Here is an 18,564-nt window from a genome sequence, read left to right on the forward strand (position 1 = left end):
ATTGTCATAATCTAATTTGTTTGTTTGTATAATTTGTAAATAATCTAACTTAGCTATTCTATTCACGTAAATAATTTGTATAGTCTTGTATAAAATTGTTTTAAAACCTTTTTTATTGTTAATTTCATCAAATATACAATATTATAAATAAATAGTAGAGATCGTCAGTTTGATGGGCGGTCTGGGTGCCTCACACCTTCCCTGACCGTCAATCTTAGGTTCAGACCGAAGTGACAGAGCAGTCCCCATACAAGGGATTAAAAGGACTTTCCTTTAAAAAAAAATTTGTATGTTTTTTTTATAAAACCTACTGGCGACTCCATACTATTTATTTATTTAAAATTTGAGATTTTTCAAGGTGAGGGAAGTCGGTGGAGTAACTTGGAGCTCAAGAAACAAGCTCCAAAGCTCACGCAAAACAGGGCAGAGGAATGGGCTTGGGTCTGCTTGTTTGTTGCTCCTGGTGGCTTGGGTCATGGCTTAGACTAGGCTAGACAAGGGCTTGGGTCATGGGCTAGGTGTAGGGAGTGAGATAAGCTTGGCTAGTGTTGGGTTTAGAGGTGTTTGGTGTGGGTTTGGGCTGCTGAAAACAGAGCAGTACAGGTTGTGTTGGGTATGGTGAGGTTCGAACACGGGATCATGGGGGAAGGTAATAGGCTTTTTTTATTGCCTCAAATTCGTGCCAAACATGGCCCAAAAATCGCATAAAAAAATCGCTCCTCATAGCGCTTCAAAAAACGGGTTTAAAAAAATCGCTTTAAAAATTCGAAATTTCGACTTAAATAAAACGTTAAATAAAAACCGTCATAAAATCACATTTTTGATTTTTTAAATCAAAATAAAAAAATTTATACAATAATATAAAAGGGTACTTTGAGCAAATTTCTGAATGACACGTGGCATCATATAACTCCATCTTTTGCCAATAATCACCGAAAAATCCCCTTAACTTGGGAGTTTCTGTTCGGTTATAAAGAGGAGAGGAAGCATTTCAGTTTCCTCCTCATTCAATATCTTGCATTTGTTGCATGACTCTCTACCTTTTAAAACTAATGCTCATTTATTCGTACTTCTCTCTCTATTTAATTGCTCACATCAAATCTATGTAAATGTAATTTAGTACTCCTGTTCATATTCCCTCATCTACTCACCATTCTTCATCATGTCCTTTAAGTATTAGTTCGTCTTACTTTGTGGGTTTACTTTTGTCTATGTTGCCTGCCTCAGTCCTCTCAATATAAGGTTTGTCTTTTACTCCCCATAATGAACAAATTTGCTCCATAATTTGGTGCAAAGTATGAATCGTTTGTTGTACTTTATGCTTAAATTGTTTTTCACCAGATTATGGCCATAAGTGGTACAAAGTTTGTGTATTTTGTTTGTTGGCTGTGAAGGAAATGTAGATTCATATACATACTAACATACTCATATATGTTATAAATTAATTTGTCATAAAATAAAAACGAATTTTATGCATGCAAACAATAATAAAATAGAGGAGAAATCATGTCCTTACAATGATGATTTCGGTTATATTGGGCACAAGAGAGATCACCTTTCTCTCTTGTTCTTGAGCTTTTCCTTATGGATGAACCAAGATCCAAGTATAGGATCTCTCCCTAAGCTTTATACCCAAGGCTTTCTCTTAATTTAATTAATATTACAAGAACTAGTATAATATTAATTAGTAGAAAATTGAACCAAAAATCTTTATAAATCACATAAATGTTTCGGTTTTTAGAGAGAAGGAGAGGAGGATTTTTATTCTCTCTAAAATTGTATTTTGGATGATAGATTGAATGAATGAATAATACACTACACTTAGGGCCTTTTTTTCGGCTTTTTAGAGTGAATCGAATCGAATCAATCAATGAAATGAATCGAATCGAATCGAATGAATCGAATCGAATGGAGTGAATCGAATCAATCGAATCGAATGGAGCGAATGGGTGAATCGAATCGAATAGATTTGAATCGAATCGAATCAATCAATCGAATAAAGCTGAACTAAACTGAAATAATCATATTAATATTAATAATAATAATATTTAATATCATTGTTATTATCAACTATAATAATAATAATAATAATAATAATAATATTCATAGTATAATACTATTTATACTAAAATTAATATTTTTAAGAAAAAAATTATAATATTATACTCCCTCTGTCCCGGTAATTTATTGTCCCGTTCCATTTTGGGGTGTCTCATTTAATTATTGTCCTTTCTATTTTAAGAATGAACTTGATGAGCAATTTGATCATTCACACTCAATTTGGTCCGCATGTCATTTTATAATTGGCCCCTCCTCTTTCCTTGGTCTTTGTGCCAAAATCAAAGGACAACAATTGACCGGGATAGAGGGAGGAGTATATGAATAATCATAAATTATAATAATGAAAAAATAGTAATTTTTTACTATTAATATTCTTAATAACAATAATAAATAATAATGTCAATATTAATAATGATATTAGTAAAAATAATTGTTTCGAATAAAAACACTCAAGTAAGCGTTGCTCGAATCCGGGTCGGGTCAACGCGCTCCTCTCAGACGATGGCACCTAGAACCTATGCTTGCTCTCTCCGGATGGATCTTTCACGCGTAACAAATAGGGCTTCGGAGGGGTCGCAATAGGTCCTTCTCTGATGCCTTACGGTACTGGTGGATAGTTGGGACCTTGCTTAAAGCTAAGGTTTCCGTGCCCTCTTATAGTAGCTCGAGTAGTCTTACTTCTAGAGAGAGGAAGTTGTTGGTGAGAAGTATTTTACCATTGATGGGTGAATAATGAGGTATTTATAGATTTCTATGTGTACCTCAAATGATGGCTGGCAAGCATGGTTACCATATTCGCTATGAATACGCCTTATCGATTCGCGATTCGCTTATAGAAAATGTGTTATATGTATTTTCGATGAATCAGTTGATAGAATTCGCTTTTAACAATTCGTGATTCGTAGAGTATCAAGCTTAATCCGTAACCATGTTGGCAAGCGTGTTGACTTGTATGACCCCGTATTGGCTCTTTGGGTCAAGTCGTTGGCGTGCCCCATCAATAATATTAATAATAAATGTTATTAATTTTAATAATAATACCAATAATTATAATAACAACAACAACAACAACAATAATAATAATAATAATAATAACAATAATAATAATAATAATAATAATAATAATAATAATATTATTATTAACATTAATAACATTATTATTCATTTTAATAATAATATTCATAATAATAATAATAATAATAATAATAATAATAATAATAATAAATAACATTATTATTAACACTATTATTAAATATAATAATAATAATAAAGAATAATATTAAAAAAATAGTATTATTGATAACAAAATTAATAATAACTATTAAATTTAAGATGATGAGTAAATAAATGAGTGAACTTAATGTTTAATGAATCGAATCGAATCGAATGGAGTGAGTGAAATGAATCGAATCGAATGGAATGAACTGAATCTGAATCGAATGAATGGAGCCGAATCGAATCGAATCGAAATGAATCGAATCGAATCGAAATGAATCGAATCAAGTAGGCTGAAAATAAGCCAGAAAGAACAGGGCCTTAGTATATTATTAGGTAAAAATTATAGGAAAAACAATGATGGGTTTTGCTTCTCAAAACCGTGTAAGAGGAGAGGTAAAGGGGAGCCAATGCATGGACTTATTTGTCTTCACAATGCACCATAGGCTTGCATGGCTACTAAAGCAAAACAATCATTATGTTTAGCTACTAATTAAACAATTAATTAGCTTAATCCTCTTCTTGTAATTTCGGTCCATTTGATAATATGGATTCCATATTATTTTTGTCAATTGTCAATATGTCACATGTCATATGTGACATAAATTTGTTATGTATTTTTAACATATTAAAAATCAACGTATTAATAAAAATACGTCACATACAAAAATCGACTTAGTAATTTCATAATTACTTGTGCCAAAATATTTTACCATTTATAAATCACAACAGATTGTATTTATAACAATTCATTCAATTTCGATTGTTTCTTTAAACATTAATTTCATCCGAGTAATGATACAATTTAATTACTCAGACCGTATCTCATTTAATCACATTTCAATTTGATACGTAAATTTTACTTCCAAAATCGTCCGTCAATTTTCAAGTAATTTAATTAACTCGCAACATTATACGATTAATTAAATAATCAATTAAGAGTGTTGCCCTATAGGTATGACCTAGGGGGTCAACTGATCACCACCGTCGCACGACAGTAATGTCAAACTCTAGTCAGCCAATCATTACCGATATATGTTGACCAGTTGACAGTAACAATATTACTTCCCAATTGTATTCTTTATAATGAGATTTAAACATGTGATCATCATGATCAACAGTCGTGATCGCATTATTGTCGGAGGACACATATTCCAACAATCTCCCACTTGTCCTCGACAAGTGTGCGCCACCAATTCTCTTGTCCTATTACTATCTCCCACTCAATGCAAGGTGTCTTTCAGGTCGTACTTGCAAGTGATCATATCGAGAGTGGTTTCCTCGATCTGGAGAATAACTGATTGACCGGACTTATCTATCATAGATACTTTCCGAGCGTGGCCACGCATTTCGATTCATTACTCCTCGAGTGGCCCCGAGATATTGTTATAACCCCGACTAGGGGTGGACAATTCCTATCGCACTCATTCCCTTCGACTAGCCACAGTCATCATAACCCAAAATATGCCCATTTGACCCCATTTACGAAGGTCGTAGTAACACAAATCAAAGTTAATCAAACTGTGCCATCTTAGGTGAATAGTCTTTAGTCAAAAGAATCGACTCATTTGAATACTATAGTAGCTCTCGCCACGACCAGGCTATATAAATTTGCCAAACTCTATAAGCGGTCATTAGGCCAGACAAAATGTTCCTAACAGTCTGCCTATGTGATCGACTAGTCATCTCACATGACTCTATGGCACTTGAACTTGCCATCAATCGCATCACACTCTAGTCACTTCGAGACGTCACCTCATATAAGTAACTATGGGCAAAAACAATGTTAATCCATGTTCACTTTAACGGGTTTCAATTGTCTTCACAACCCGTTTGGATATAACAATGTACAAGGTGAGTTAATAATAACTCAAACGACAAATGTCGACATCACACTCGGGTAGTCAATATCATATTACAACTTTGTGATGTATATCGTTAGTGTAAACACTTATTGATTGCAATAGAAGTTTAACATCCCATGTGTCCATGTGTTCAAACTTCTTACACTTGCAATCTCCTTCACATTCATGTTCTCTCTCATAGCATGAATCTTACCAAGTACACATCAAGGTTCACGACCTTGGTTTCGGTTCTTTAACTTGAAAGAACTTTCTTATCGACTATCACATAACGAACGAATTTGTGATGAATAATATAACTTGTACTGATCAAGTATTCCATCCACACATAATGCACTAGGTATATGTTTTGTAGTATCTTGTAACAATTGACAAGATTATTTAGCTTAGCACTTCTCACAAGTCCTAGCTTAACTAGGAAAGATTGATTTTTGAATAACCTCTTATTTAACCAAGCATCTTTCCAAAAACTTCTCATTTCTCTTTCTAGGCTTGAAAGAATTGGGATTCTCTTAAATCCTCATATGTGCTCGGATTTTCTACAATATGTGCAACCTCTTATCACATAATGGAGTATTCCGTTAAACACCGAAATCGCTCATCGGATTCTTCTTGAGAATACATGACGTTTCTATTATGGCTTACCATCCATCATCATGCTCTTATGCATATGATTCATAATTGGACATGTACATGATTATTCTAATGGCGGAAACATTAGTTACTAATAATCATGAGATCAACTGTTCATAGGTTCAATGAACGACCATGCCTGCTAATGGCAATTCCATTTTCATCTACATGAATAACCTATGTGAATGTTGATACGATGTGTATCTCTTAATACTAATCCAACATCCCTTGATGTAATTGGATTCATCATTGTCCATTTTCATCCAGAATTGAAAACTCAAATGCTTCTTTATGAAAGAAGGTATTAGCTCGTCATTCTTTAATGAGTGATGAGTTGTAAACATTCAAAGGATGATAGCTCCCACTAAATTTCATGTCTTCACATGAGAATTTCTTAACTCCCACTCAATTCTGCACATTTCGAAATTGACTTCTTAATCGAAATTTATCAAGAATTGAATATAAATTGTATTGCCAAGTTATTAGGATAAAACCATATATGTTCCCATCATATCCTTTCAAAATACCTATTTTGAAGTGGTCTCATCTTAACCTTACGGAAAGAGATTTTAAATCTCCAACACACTCATGTCATAATGATGTGTAGCAATGTCATTATTCAAGTATAAACAATATCTAGAATACGTCCTTCGCAAATACCGTTTTGGAAGGAGGTTTAACCATTTCATAGTGAGGTTAAGCAATGACATTTGCACATCGGTATATCAATCTTTGCAACTCGATCATAACTAGTATGTTACTATGATTCATTTAGGCTCTTAAGTAAATCTCAAGGTTGAAACTATTGGTCAAATGTTTCATAAACTTAGTCAAAAACTTGTTAAGACTTTACATTAGTCATTTTTATTCCAAAACTTTCTTTTAGTCTCCTCGTGTAGTTATCTTGAGAATATTCTCTCATGATAATTACACTTGGTCTCTTTAGTCATATAGAGCTAAATTGAGACCATAGATCTCATCTATTCGGCATACTATGCCTTTATTCAAATCATTCTCTCTTGGGTAGATCTTCATATACACAAGTACACAATTTTATCTTGCCTTGTGTGTTGGTGTCCTCATTTTTCTCCCACTCTATCTTTAGAATAAATACACTAAACATTCAAAGATAGCATATGAGACACAAATTAATGATGTTGAAGTATAAGGAGAACTATCTCATAGATAGACTAATAGTTATAGATTTCATATGTGTTCTTGGTGATTGACATTCCTTTAAGAGAGTTCATAGACTCAAAATCTCTTTATAAATGATCATACACACGCCTTAAGCATGTGGACATATAATGAAACCCGTCATTATATTTGTCTATTAGATCACTTTAAGTGAATAATCTTATGTTTCAAAACGCAAGCATTTTAAAGATGAAATTTAGAACATTAAAAGGATAAATGATAAAACGGGTGACTTGGGTTGCAAACCAAGTCACCATCTTCCAAGATACAACTCATTATCCAAAATACTTTTCCATGTCGAACACGGAAACTTAAAGTTCTAAAATCCAAAACACAACTTAAATTAAGACAATGGAAAAACAAAGCTCCATAAAAGCTATCCTTAGCTTCTCCATGGTTTCTCATGCTTGTTTTTCTTTTCCCTTGTCTTTGCTTGGTGGAGGCCCTATTTACAATAAAAAGGGAGATACATTATCACAACTTTGCATCATAATACCATAGTTGAATTAGAAACATAAAAGAAGGTTAGTCATTTACCTACTGGAGTGATCTTTCCAGCTTTGATATCACCAAGGTATTTGGAACAATTTCTTTTCCAATGTCCCATGCCATTACAATAATGGCATTTATCAAGAGGACCCTTCTTGACTTTGGATGTGCTAGCTTCACAAGACTTAGCTTTGGTGAATGTGGGAGCTTGCTTTTTACCCTTCCTTCCACTCTTCTTGAATTTCCCCTTGCTCTTAGTGCTTATGTTAAGCACATCCTTGGGAGGGTTCACATTTAACCCCATGTCCCTCTCGGCTTGCACAAGTAACTTGTGCAACTCCTCAAGAGACACATCCTTGTCTTGCATGTTGAAATTCACCCGGAATTGCACATATGCCTTGACTTTGGACAAGGAGTGTAGAATCCTATCTACGATGAGTTCTTTGGGGATTTCAACCTTTTGAATTTTCAAGGTCTCGACAAGCTCCATGAGTTTGAGCACATGAGGGCTAACCTTTTGGCCCTCTTTGAAGTCGAGATCAAAGAATGCCGCGGCCGCCTCATATTGGACGATCCGCGGAGTTTGTGAAAACATGGTCACAAGTTTGGAGTAAATCTCATTAGCATTGCCCATTTTAAAGGCTCTCCTTTGGAGGTCCGCCTCCATCGCAAATATTAAGACATTTTTCATTGCGGCGGACTCCTTTTGGTAAGCCTCATATGCTTCCCTAGTGGCCGCGGTGGACCTAGTGGAGGGTTCGGGTGGAGAGGCCTCGGTAAGGTAACGAAGCTTGTCGTCACCTTCGGCGGCTAATTTGAGTTGGGCATCCCATTCGGAGAAATTTGACCCATTCTTTTCAAGTTTACATCGATCCATAAAGGATCGGAGCCAAGATGAACTAGCGAGAGGTGTAGCATTAGGAGTTGGTGTTGGTGTTGCCATTTGTTATGAAAAAGAAGTGGTCTACAAAACAAAATATAAGGAGTAAAACAATTGTCGTTTTAATAATACTCGTAAAAATGTATGATTTAAACAAGTTTTAAGCATTTTTCTAGTGACCTCTACCCAACTAGATAAATGATTCCAAGACCCAAATTCATATCGACTTAGGCACGGGGTAGCCGATGCAACCTTTATCAATATAACTCGGTGGATTAACCTTTTAATCGATTCTACTTTTAGAACTCTTGGTCGATAAAATTACTCTAATGTTTATCTATAGCACAAAACACATCAACAAGGGCACGGGGTAGCCGATGCAACCCTTATCAATTACTTTTGTTGAGTTCAATCCAAATTTCGAATAAATGTGTCCATTATCCAAACCCACATCAACTTGGGCACGGGGTAGCCGATACATCCCTTATCAACATGAATTCGGTGGATTAACATTCATCACCCACTTCCTCTACGTAACAAGGTTTTCACCCCGGGGTAGCCGAGTGCACTCCCTCGCGAAATAGGTTTTCATGGTTTCTACTATTTGGTAAGGCTATGTCTCAATTAATTGTTTTAGCGAGAGGTCATGCCAATTTATTATCTATCACGTTTTAAGTGAACTAAAGCGGTGAACTACGATAATTTGAATTGACACGGTCGATAAACTCGATAAGATAAAATGCATGTTTTAGTTATGGCGATTTAGCGATGCATGTGACATAAAATAAAATGCAAGCATAAAGATAAATAAATCATAGTATGGCCTGTCCTAAAATAGAAAAACTATTTAACTATTACATATTCGGAAACCAACTCCATTGGTCCCTTGAACTTCGGTTGTGGCACGCATCTCGAGGTAACACCGTCTTTATGTATCGTCATTCTTGAAGAAATCCGTCTTTTGGAACTCCGGAATGAATAAAATTACATAATAAATTACATAATTTCCTATTATACATTTGTAACTAAAATAAAATAAATCTATTAAATTACAAAACGGTGATACGAGATCACAATAAAATTACAACCGAATCGATATTCCCATACATTTCGGGAAATACCAATTAAAATCTAAGGCCATACTAAGTGAAATTACATAATTCAAAAATTACATAAATTAAAATTATGACAATCATAAAGAAAATGCAGCATTATAATATGTAAGAACATGCTCAATTTTATGCTAAATCGCCTTTTAATTAGCCAATATCGTATATTACTCGGTTTTTACGGATTTGCGTGATTTCAACATTTTATAATCACAAAAATGCATAAACTCATATTTATGCATAAGTTAATTACCCTAACCTCTTAGGACTCAAAATTTAGTCTTCACTAATAATTTGACCATAATTAACCCATATTTTATAAAAATTGTTCATAAATGGACCAAAAATTACAAAAATAAGCTATTAAACTTCAAATAAATCACAAAATTTCAAATAAATTTGAAATTTGAAATTCTAAACTCATGAACATTCTGGAAAAATTCCATGACACTCATAATATTCAAAATCTTAGGTTAAAAATTTCGAAAATTTACCGGAAAAACAATGTTGCGGTTTATCGATTTTTAATAAAATAATCATAAAAACATGGAAAAATTATTTTCACTAACTTTTCAATTTTAGATCTGAAAAATATAATAAAATGCAACATTAGACGTTTTTCCTAAGTCATAGATTATGTTTTATTAATTTTCCACTAATAATGTCACTATTTATGCTATTTTTCTTCAAAAATCCATAAATCATGCAAAAAGACTTCTTTATAGCCAATTATTTTACACACATCTTGTAAAATTGCATGTGACAACATATTAATTTTCTATGACCAGATTCGAAATTTAACTCATATTAACCTATTCTTCACTTAAATCCGAATTTAATAATGAGAAATTCATTTTTCGAGCATAACAAGTCCAAAAATTATGAAAATTTACAGGTTATCTCAAAATAATATATGTGACAACATATCCAAAAACCAAGTGAAAATTCGAAGTATAGCTAATTTTAGACCAAAAATGATATTTTTACTCATAAAATCACATTTAAATGCCATTATTGTAAATTATGAACAATAAAAATCCGAAAAATTAACCAAAATATCCTAAAACATTTTAGGACCAGAAATATTAACATGCAAAGATTGATTTCGTGATATCTCATAATAACACAAATTTTACAAGTTTTATTTGTTATTCTTATAACTCGGAAAAACTTTTAACCGATTTGCATGCAAACAACCGTGGCTCTGATATCGATTGAAGGAAATGTAGATTCATATACATACTAACATACTCATATATGTTATAAATTAATTTGTCATAAAATAAAAACGGATTTTATGCATGCAAACAATAATAAAATAGAGGAGAAATCATGTCCTTACAATGATGATTTCGGTTATATTGGGCACAAGAGAGATCACCTTTCTCTCTTGTTCTTGAGCTTTTCCTTATGGATGAACCAAGATCCAAGTATAGGATCTCTCCCTAAGCTTTATACCCAAGGCTTTCTCTTAATTTAATTAATATTACAAGAACTAGTATAATATTAATTAGTAGAAAATTGAACCAAAAATCTTTATAAATCACATAAATGTTTCGGTTTTTAGAGAGAAGGAGAGGAGGATTTTTATTTTCTCTAAAATTGTATTTTGGATGATAGATTGAATGAATGAATAATACACTACACTTAGTATATTATTAGGTAAAAATTATAGGAAAAACAATGATGGGTTTTGCTTCTCAAAACCGTGTAAGAGGAGAGGTAAAGGGGAGCCAATGCATGGACTTATTTGTCTTCACAATGCACCATAGGCTTGCATGGCTACTAAAGCAAAACAATCATTATGTTTAGCTACTAATTAAACAATTAATTAGCTTAATCCTCTTCTTGTAATTTCGGTCCATTTGATAATATGGATTCCATATTATTTTTGTCAATTGTCAATATGTCACATGTCATATGTGACATAAATTTGTTATGTATTTTTAACATATTAAAAATCAACGTATTAATAAAAATACGTCACATACAAAAATCGACTTAGTAATTTCATAATTACTTGTGCCAAAATATTTTACCATTTATAAATCACAACAGATTGTATTTATAACAATTCATTCAATTTCGATTGTTTCTTTAAACATTAATTTCATCCGAGTAATGATACAATTTAATTACTCAGACCGTATCTCATTTAATCACATTTCAATTTGATACGTAAATTTTACTTCCAAAATCGTCCGTCAATTTTCAAGTAATTTAATTAACTCGCAACATTATACGATTAATTAAATAATCAATTAAGAGTGTTGCCCTATAGGTATGACCTAGGGGTCAACTGATCACCACCGTCACGACAAGTAATGTCAAACTCTAATCACCAATCATTACCGATATATGTTGACAGGAATGAGAATAATATTACTTCCCAATTGTATTCTTTATAATGAGATTTAAACATGTGATCATCATGATCAACAGTCGTGATCGCATTATTGTCGGAGGACACATATTCCAACAGGCTGACCTTGTACTCTTTAGTTGCATAGAGTACTACTTAATGATCCTAAAACTAAGGTATGCGTTCTTTCTTTCTTTCTCTTTGTTATTTAGCTTTATTTTTTGTTTGATAGAGTTAGAAACTAACCCCCAATTATGATTTATGTCTATGAATTGATGGAAATTTGTTTTACCACTGATCTTTCGGAGGCAAGGATATTGGTGTTATTATTGCACAAATTGTTAATCTATGTTGTATTAATAATTAACTTTACAGGAATTTTTTTAGTTTGATGATTGATACCATGGCTGATGTGAACGCAATAGAAACTCGGATTTGATTGGTCACGTTTCAAGCTAAGGAAACAAATCGTCGAGGACTCATGGGCAAAGGTTTACAGGTAAGGGTCTATGTGTATTATTTTAGGCTTCTGAGAAGAATATTGGGCCTCTTCATTTGCCTCTCGATTCACTATTTAACTGAGGCATTCAGGTGCATAAGAAGTCAGCAAATATATTACTCTTACAAATTTGTGAAATTGTTAAGTTATCTATTTGTATTTGATGATGGATGAGCTATAATTTTTGGTTCCCAAGTTTGAAAAAAGCTAATTTAACTCGAAGAATGGGAATGTGTTTATGGTTGATTTGGCTTGGAGCTTTTTAAACGTCCAGAAATTGTTGTTCGTTTCTCCACCATAATAAACTCACCTTATATTTTCAATAAAGATCCTAATAGCCTAAAAGTGATACTCTAGAATGTGTTTTTCTTCTAAAGTTGTTCCAATTCTGAGAGTATTAATGAATCAACGATGAATCTAACAAGCGATAACTGAATCAGACATCAAAGCTAAAATATCATGAGCTGATATTGAGACGTTGAGAGGTATTGTTGACTAAAGCTATTTTGTTTGTTTCGAATGCAATATAGAGTATAACTTGATGTGTAATTAGCATCATAAGTGGAATTTAGAACCTTCTTTCGCTTATTTGAATGAATTTTTGCTCATTTTAACATGACATTTTCATCTACGGGGAATAAAAATTTTAAATTGCTCTTTATATATTGTATACTTTTTGGAGAAATTGTTTTCATATAGTAATTTTTATATAGTTATGTTCAAGAAATGAAATTAAAATGAGAAGCGAAGATATTTTTTGTTTGTTTTGTTTATTTAACCGACCGAAGTGTATCTGATACATAAAAAGCGTGATATATGAAGTCTTTTATAATGCATAGATGTCCTAAGTGGATGTTTAGATCTTCTACAGGCACTTGTAAGGCGTGACAACTGAAGAAAGTTTTAATCCAGACTCAAATTTGAAGACTTGTATTTCCCCCCTTAAATGAAGCCTTTTGAAGGCGTAGCTGTTAGAAGTGGATGTTTAGATCTTTTACAAGCTCTTATAAGGCGTGGCTACTTTTCCCTTGAAAGTTTCATGACAACTTATAAGGCGTGGCTACTTTTCCCTTGAAAGTTTCATGACAACTTACAAAACTGAAGGAGTAAAAAAAAAAGAATACACCTTTGTTTGAGTTGTGTTCAATTTTATTCAGTGCCACTATACACCCATTAAGCACACACAACAAAGGCAGAAACATCGAGTCTAACCGTTGTTTTTCAAATTTTCTGCTTCCTCGCTTTGTATTGTATACTTTTTATAGTTTACAAATAAATTAAGCAATGTCATTTCACCCTTGAAAACCGAGCAAATTGTCTACAACTTCTCAAAAGAATTTCCCAGATAAGATTTTGGAAATTTTAATCACTATAAGGTTCATTTATAGTTAAATGTATGCAAGCAATAACTATATCTTATGTATTTAGCCAAATATTAGCGTAAGCAAAAATAAAAATATAAATTACACAAGCGAAAGAAACCCAAATAAACATAAATTAGATAGTCGAAATGAATCCGCGAGTTTCGCGGGTCACAAAACTAGTTTTGAATTAAAACCCAAATTGAAACTTTCAAAACAATCTATAAGGATAAATCTTAAATAAAAGCTCGAAACTCGAATTAAATTCAAATTGAATGAAATAAATTCCATTTATTTTAAAAATCATTAAAATATAAATAAATGAAATAAAAACTTTTATTTCATAAATTTTCAAAACTAAAATGCAAAGAAAAAACTAACTATTTATTTCAGAACATTAAAAATGTCAATTTAAATTAACTAAAACCGTCGACGTAACCTTGTTTGACATCCATATGATGCATCCATATCACGAGCACGTCATTTGAGACTGCATGTGTCCTATCATCATCGGGTGGCTGGCGAGATTTCTGTAAATCCCAATATCGACAGATACGGGTATCTGCAATGAGAGATAAAAATTACTTCACCATAATGCGCATGCGATTATTATTCAGAAAAAAAACTAGGAAATATAACCAAAAAACAGGAAGCAGCAGGAGAGAAGCAGTGAGAGTCACAATATGGGGTAAAACAGCAAACCTAATAGGTGACACACAAGAGTTGAACAATGCTCAAGCACACGTCGTCGTGATAACATCTATGAAAGCTGTTTTGTATGATGGTAACTACATTAATTAAAGCCATTCCGCTTAAAGTAACCAACCAAAAAGAACGCCAAACGACATACGAATTCTATCCAACATAGGGCTGATCAGTTACAGTTAACATACGGTACAAAAATATACCTCAACTTGGAAATTCCAGAAAGAAAAAACTTAAGAGAAATAATTGTGTACAAACTATCTGAAGAAAAAAAAACACTTTCGACCAGGGAAGAAGAACCGCATTAGGTGAAGTTCATCAGTAGTGTAGGAATAAACATAGAAGAATCGTTATTCAAAACCATTGAAGAACTACAAGAGATGAAACTCCGACATGAAGTAGACTCGAAATTTATTCCTACGACTATGTGAGTTCTATGTAGTAAATTTTTGCAAGGTATATACATGATTACATGCCTAACCAAACCACTCCTACAGAGAGAGATGTCCATTTGTCAAGGGCATAATAGAAATACGATTTGACGTTGAATAGAGGTATAGGTCGTGCACGACATGCAAAACCGGTCTACAAGATGACAAAATTTGTACCCATTGTAACAAATTTATAGATTACCCAATGCAAAGGTAAGTAAAACTAACCTCCTAGAATAAATAAAATTAACCTTATCAATATATTAAAAATGAGGACTAAACATCTTAACAAAAACAGGTACAGGCTAATGACAACCTTATCCAACGGAGTGAGATCAGCCAAATTAGTGCTCTTCGACAAGGAAGCGAATAAGGCCATTGGCAAGACAATCAACAAATTGCTAGACCTATACGAAAAGGTTGGTCACTTCCAAAAACTATTTAGAATCCAAAAAACTATTCAACTACCAAATAACACAACATTAAAATTGGATACTAACTACGGGAGTATAAACGCATTACAAGAAGATAGAAAAGAAAGAGTGTTTAACATCTTATAGGAATGTATTGGTAAAGAATACACATTCAAAGTCAAGGTCGGGATGAGCAAATTTGGGAACGAGCGAGAGCTTAAACGACAAAAGACAATGCCAACAAATTAATAATTCGTAGAACCAAACAACGGTAATCATGAAAAAGAACGGGTATTACTACTACAAAAACCGTGCAAGACTACAACAAACCCTGCACTGCTGCCCAAAAAAATATATGCACGTTAAAAACTTTTAACAGCATGTACAATAAACACCAGACACATGATACTAATACACATTCTGGGAAGCTACTCTCAACCAAAACACAAGAGAATAAAGTAAAAAGAAAACAGACAGAAAAATAAGTATATTTCATTCATTAACATATGATTAAGTAAGAAGCATTGTTATCAGTTATATAATAAAACTTGCAAAAAAAAAATAACAAAACAAGAGACCGATATGGCGGGGTGCAACACAAACAGAAAACGGCCAAAAGCATCGGAGACAACAAATTCATGTACCAACACCACCTAAAGAGCCGATGGATAATATAATGAGTAGGAAAAAAAAAGCACATTAAAAATAACGACAATAAGAAGGTATTTGTAATACCACAGAATTCTGGTAACTGTGCACTCGGTCGAGTAGGCTATACTCGGCCAAGTAAGTCATCGAGTGCTTTTAGATAGGCTACTGTTTTGGGTGGACTCAGCCGAGTTGTGAGGAACTTGGTCGAGTAGGGCGTACTCGGCCGAGTACTTCAGGTACTCGGCCGAGTACCCGGTCTGACATGTTAATTTCCGCGGTTTGATTAGGATGATAAAGGAGTTATAAATATTCGGTAAACACTTTGTTAATCATTTTCTAAAACCTGAAACATTTATAATTTCCTCCCTAATCATCCTAATCACATCCTAGCATCTTGTGGGTGGAACCTTAAGAATTTGGAGTCGGTAGTTCTGTGTTCTATCGCATTAGTAAGTATTTGTTGTCTTTAATCACTTTGATAACTTTTGTTTAAGTTTAATTAAACTCTAATTTGAGTAATTAGGGGAAATGGGTTAGTTAGGGTTGATCTTGATACTAGAATTATTGCGTATGTATGTGTGTACATAGGCCACCTGTCGGTCTGTGGACACGGGCCACCTGCACACCAAGCCAATATGTGGATATGCAGCGGTCTTTTGAAAGCCACGCTCAATGGCATTGAAATGCTTTCGACCGGATCGCTTTAGATCGGTCGGTTTCGTCTCGGTAAAGGTCTCGAAATGATGCAGAGATGTTCAGAGTCGCCACAAAAAAATTATGGGATGCTTGGAAACCGTTCGAAATCCACTTTATACCTCGGTCAATCAAGGCAAAAAGTGGTGTTTGACATAGGTACTAAAGATAAGGACTCGTCCACTTTTAGCATCTTATCGCTAGAATGACTCTCGTACGCCATGGATAAGGCCATCCACTATCCAAAGGTTCTAAGTAAGTGGTGAGGTTACGTATTGGGAAGCTCTTTAATCGAACACCCAATCCCGCCTGCGTTAGCGCCTTCTAATGAACGATCGTGGTTGTTTAAGTGTAAAATTTGATAAAACGGTTTAAATGCATGAATGCGCATCCAAAAGTCTTAACCTAACATATAAAGATTTGCTAAGTCGGTTTGTTTATCCACATATCATGAAATTGATGTCAAAGTTAGATTTAGATTGATTTGCATGTAAAAACGGAAATTAAACATCCATTTACCAAATTCGGATTATGATGCTTAGCACGATCCATTATTTAACAAAGGGTGTCAAATGACAAAGTGTAAAAACGTAAACTTGTCAATCTGATCCATCATGTATTCGGGTTAACCGTAATCGGAATCGTCCTAGACAAGTACCAAAACGAGACAGAACAGTGCCAGGCAGCCCCATTGGGGCGCGAGCCATTAGGAGAAGCAACAAGGCCTGTTCAGATTTGAAATACAAGAAACAGAAGGTTCCTTGAGGCGCGAGCCATAGGGCAGTCCAAGGGACCTCTCCTGGTTGTTTAAAAGGTTATGAAGAAACCGTTTTAAAAGTTCATTAAAAAACGCCTTTGTTGAAAAGGTCATTAAGACCGCTTTTGTGCCAATATGAAGAACAAGACTTGAATAGTCATCATTGTATTGATGATATTCGATGTCGGTTTCGGTTTTGCAAGCTTGAAAAGTATAGTTTACAAATAAAAATGTAAAAGGTGTATGCTTAGCCGTTTCGTCACCGTACTCGAATTAAATCGACATGGCATATATATTAGCCAAGGATGACATACGATATAGTCAAGACAAAGATGAAAATAAAATGAAAGGAAAATGAAAGGAAAATGTTTGATTTGAACTAAATATGTTAAGTTCATTTATTTATGATTAGTCAAGTTTGTCATCGTACTCGGATTAAAACGACATGTTATAAGGAACCAAGGATGATTATGAATTATGACTAATATGTTTGGAAGTGTAAATAAATGAGAAAAAGGAAAATAAAAGAAAAGAGTGTTAAAAAACCCTTTAATTTGTAATTAACCAAATAATATCACCGAGTCACGGATTAAACCATCATGGTATAAGAAACCAAGGGTTATTACGATTTATGGTTAAAAAGTTTCTCATAAAAATGAATTGAAATATTTGAAATGGTAAAACCCGATTGTAAATAAGAAATGAAATAAAGAGGAAAGACGAGAACAAACATGTTTGGATTATGACCAGAGACCCCATAAGAGGCGCGAGGTTGGTAGTTGTGACTACCAGCCTCTGTCTCCAATCAAAATGCGGTTTTGGCTCATCAAACCTATATTTGAATCGTTTTATGCATTATTCTTGCTTATAAACTCATAAAAATAGTAAAGACATGAAATAAGTGCGCTGTTTACACCCTCAAACATACATGTTATGATGTTTGCGAAGAAGACGACTTTAGAGACGGTTTTCTCGTATGTGACTACTCGCGATCAAAGAAGTTTAAAAGAGTGCCTTAAAAAAGGATTTTGTTTTGAAAATGTGTTGAAAATATGTTGTTGGAAAACATATTGATTAATGTTGAGTTGGTCGAATGGGTCGGTCGAATGCACGGCGACGGTACCAAACAAAATGTGTAAGGCTTGTGTTTTCTCTCGGTAGGTTGAAAACACATGTCGATATTTTGAATTAAGAAGTCGAGTATAGAAGTTTAAGGGAGATGTGAGGGGGCGGACTCTCGCGTGGA

At 33.7% G+C, this 18,564-nt stretch overlaps 1 long non-coding RNA gene across 3 annotated transcripts; it reads left to right on the plus strand.

Moving 5' to 3' along the window:
• Positions 1-337: 337 nt before the first annotated feature.
• On the plus strand, positions 338-13,533 carry LOC141611798 (uncharacterized). 3 transcript variants are annotated; one of them, XR_012528762.1, is made up of 4 exons: positions 340-1,385; positions 11,929-11,984; positions 12,184-12,307; positions 13,168-13,533. It is a non-coding gene; the product is annotated as an uncharacterized LOC141611798 (long non-coding RNA). The 3 variants fall into 3 exon arrangements; XR_012528761.1 differs by having other exon boundaries at positions 338-1,242; positions 11,889-12,307; XR_012528760.1 differs by having other exon boundaries at positions 339-1,385; positions 11,929-12,307.
• The last annotated feature ends 5,031 nt before the right edge of the window (positions 13,534-18,564 follow it).

Source organism: Silene latifolia, chromosome 11, assembly GCF_048544455.1.
Source record: "Silene latifolia isolate original U9 population chromosome 11, ASM4854445v1, whole genome shotgun sequence".
In the NCBI taxonomy this organism is placed as follows: Eukaryota; Viridiplantae; Streptophyta; class Magnoliopsida; order Caryophyllales; family Caryophyllaceae; genus Silene; species Silene latifolia.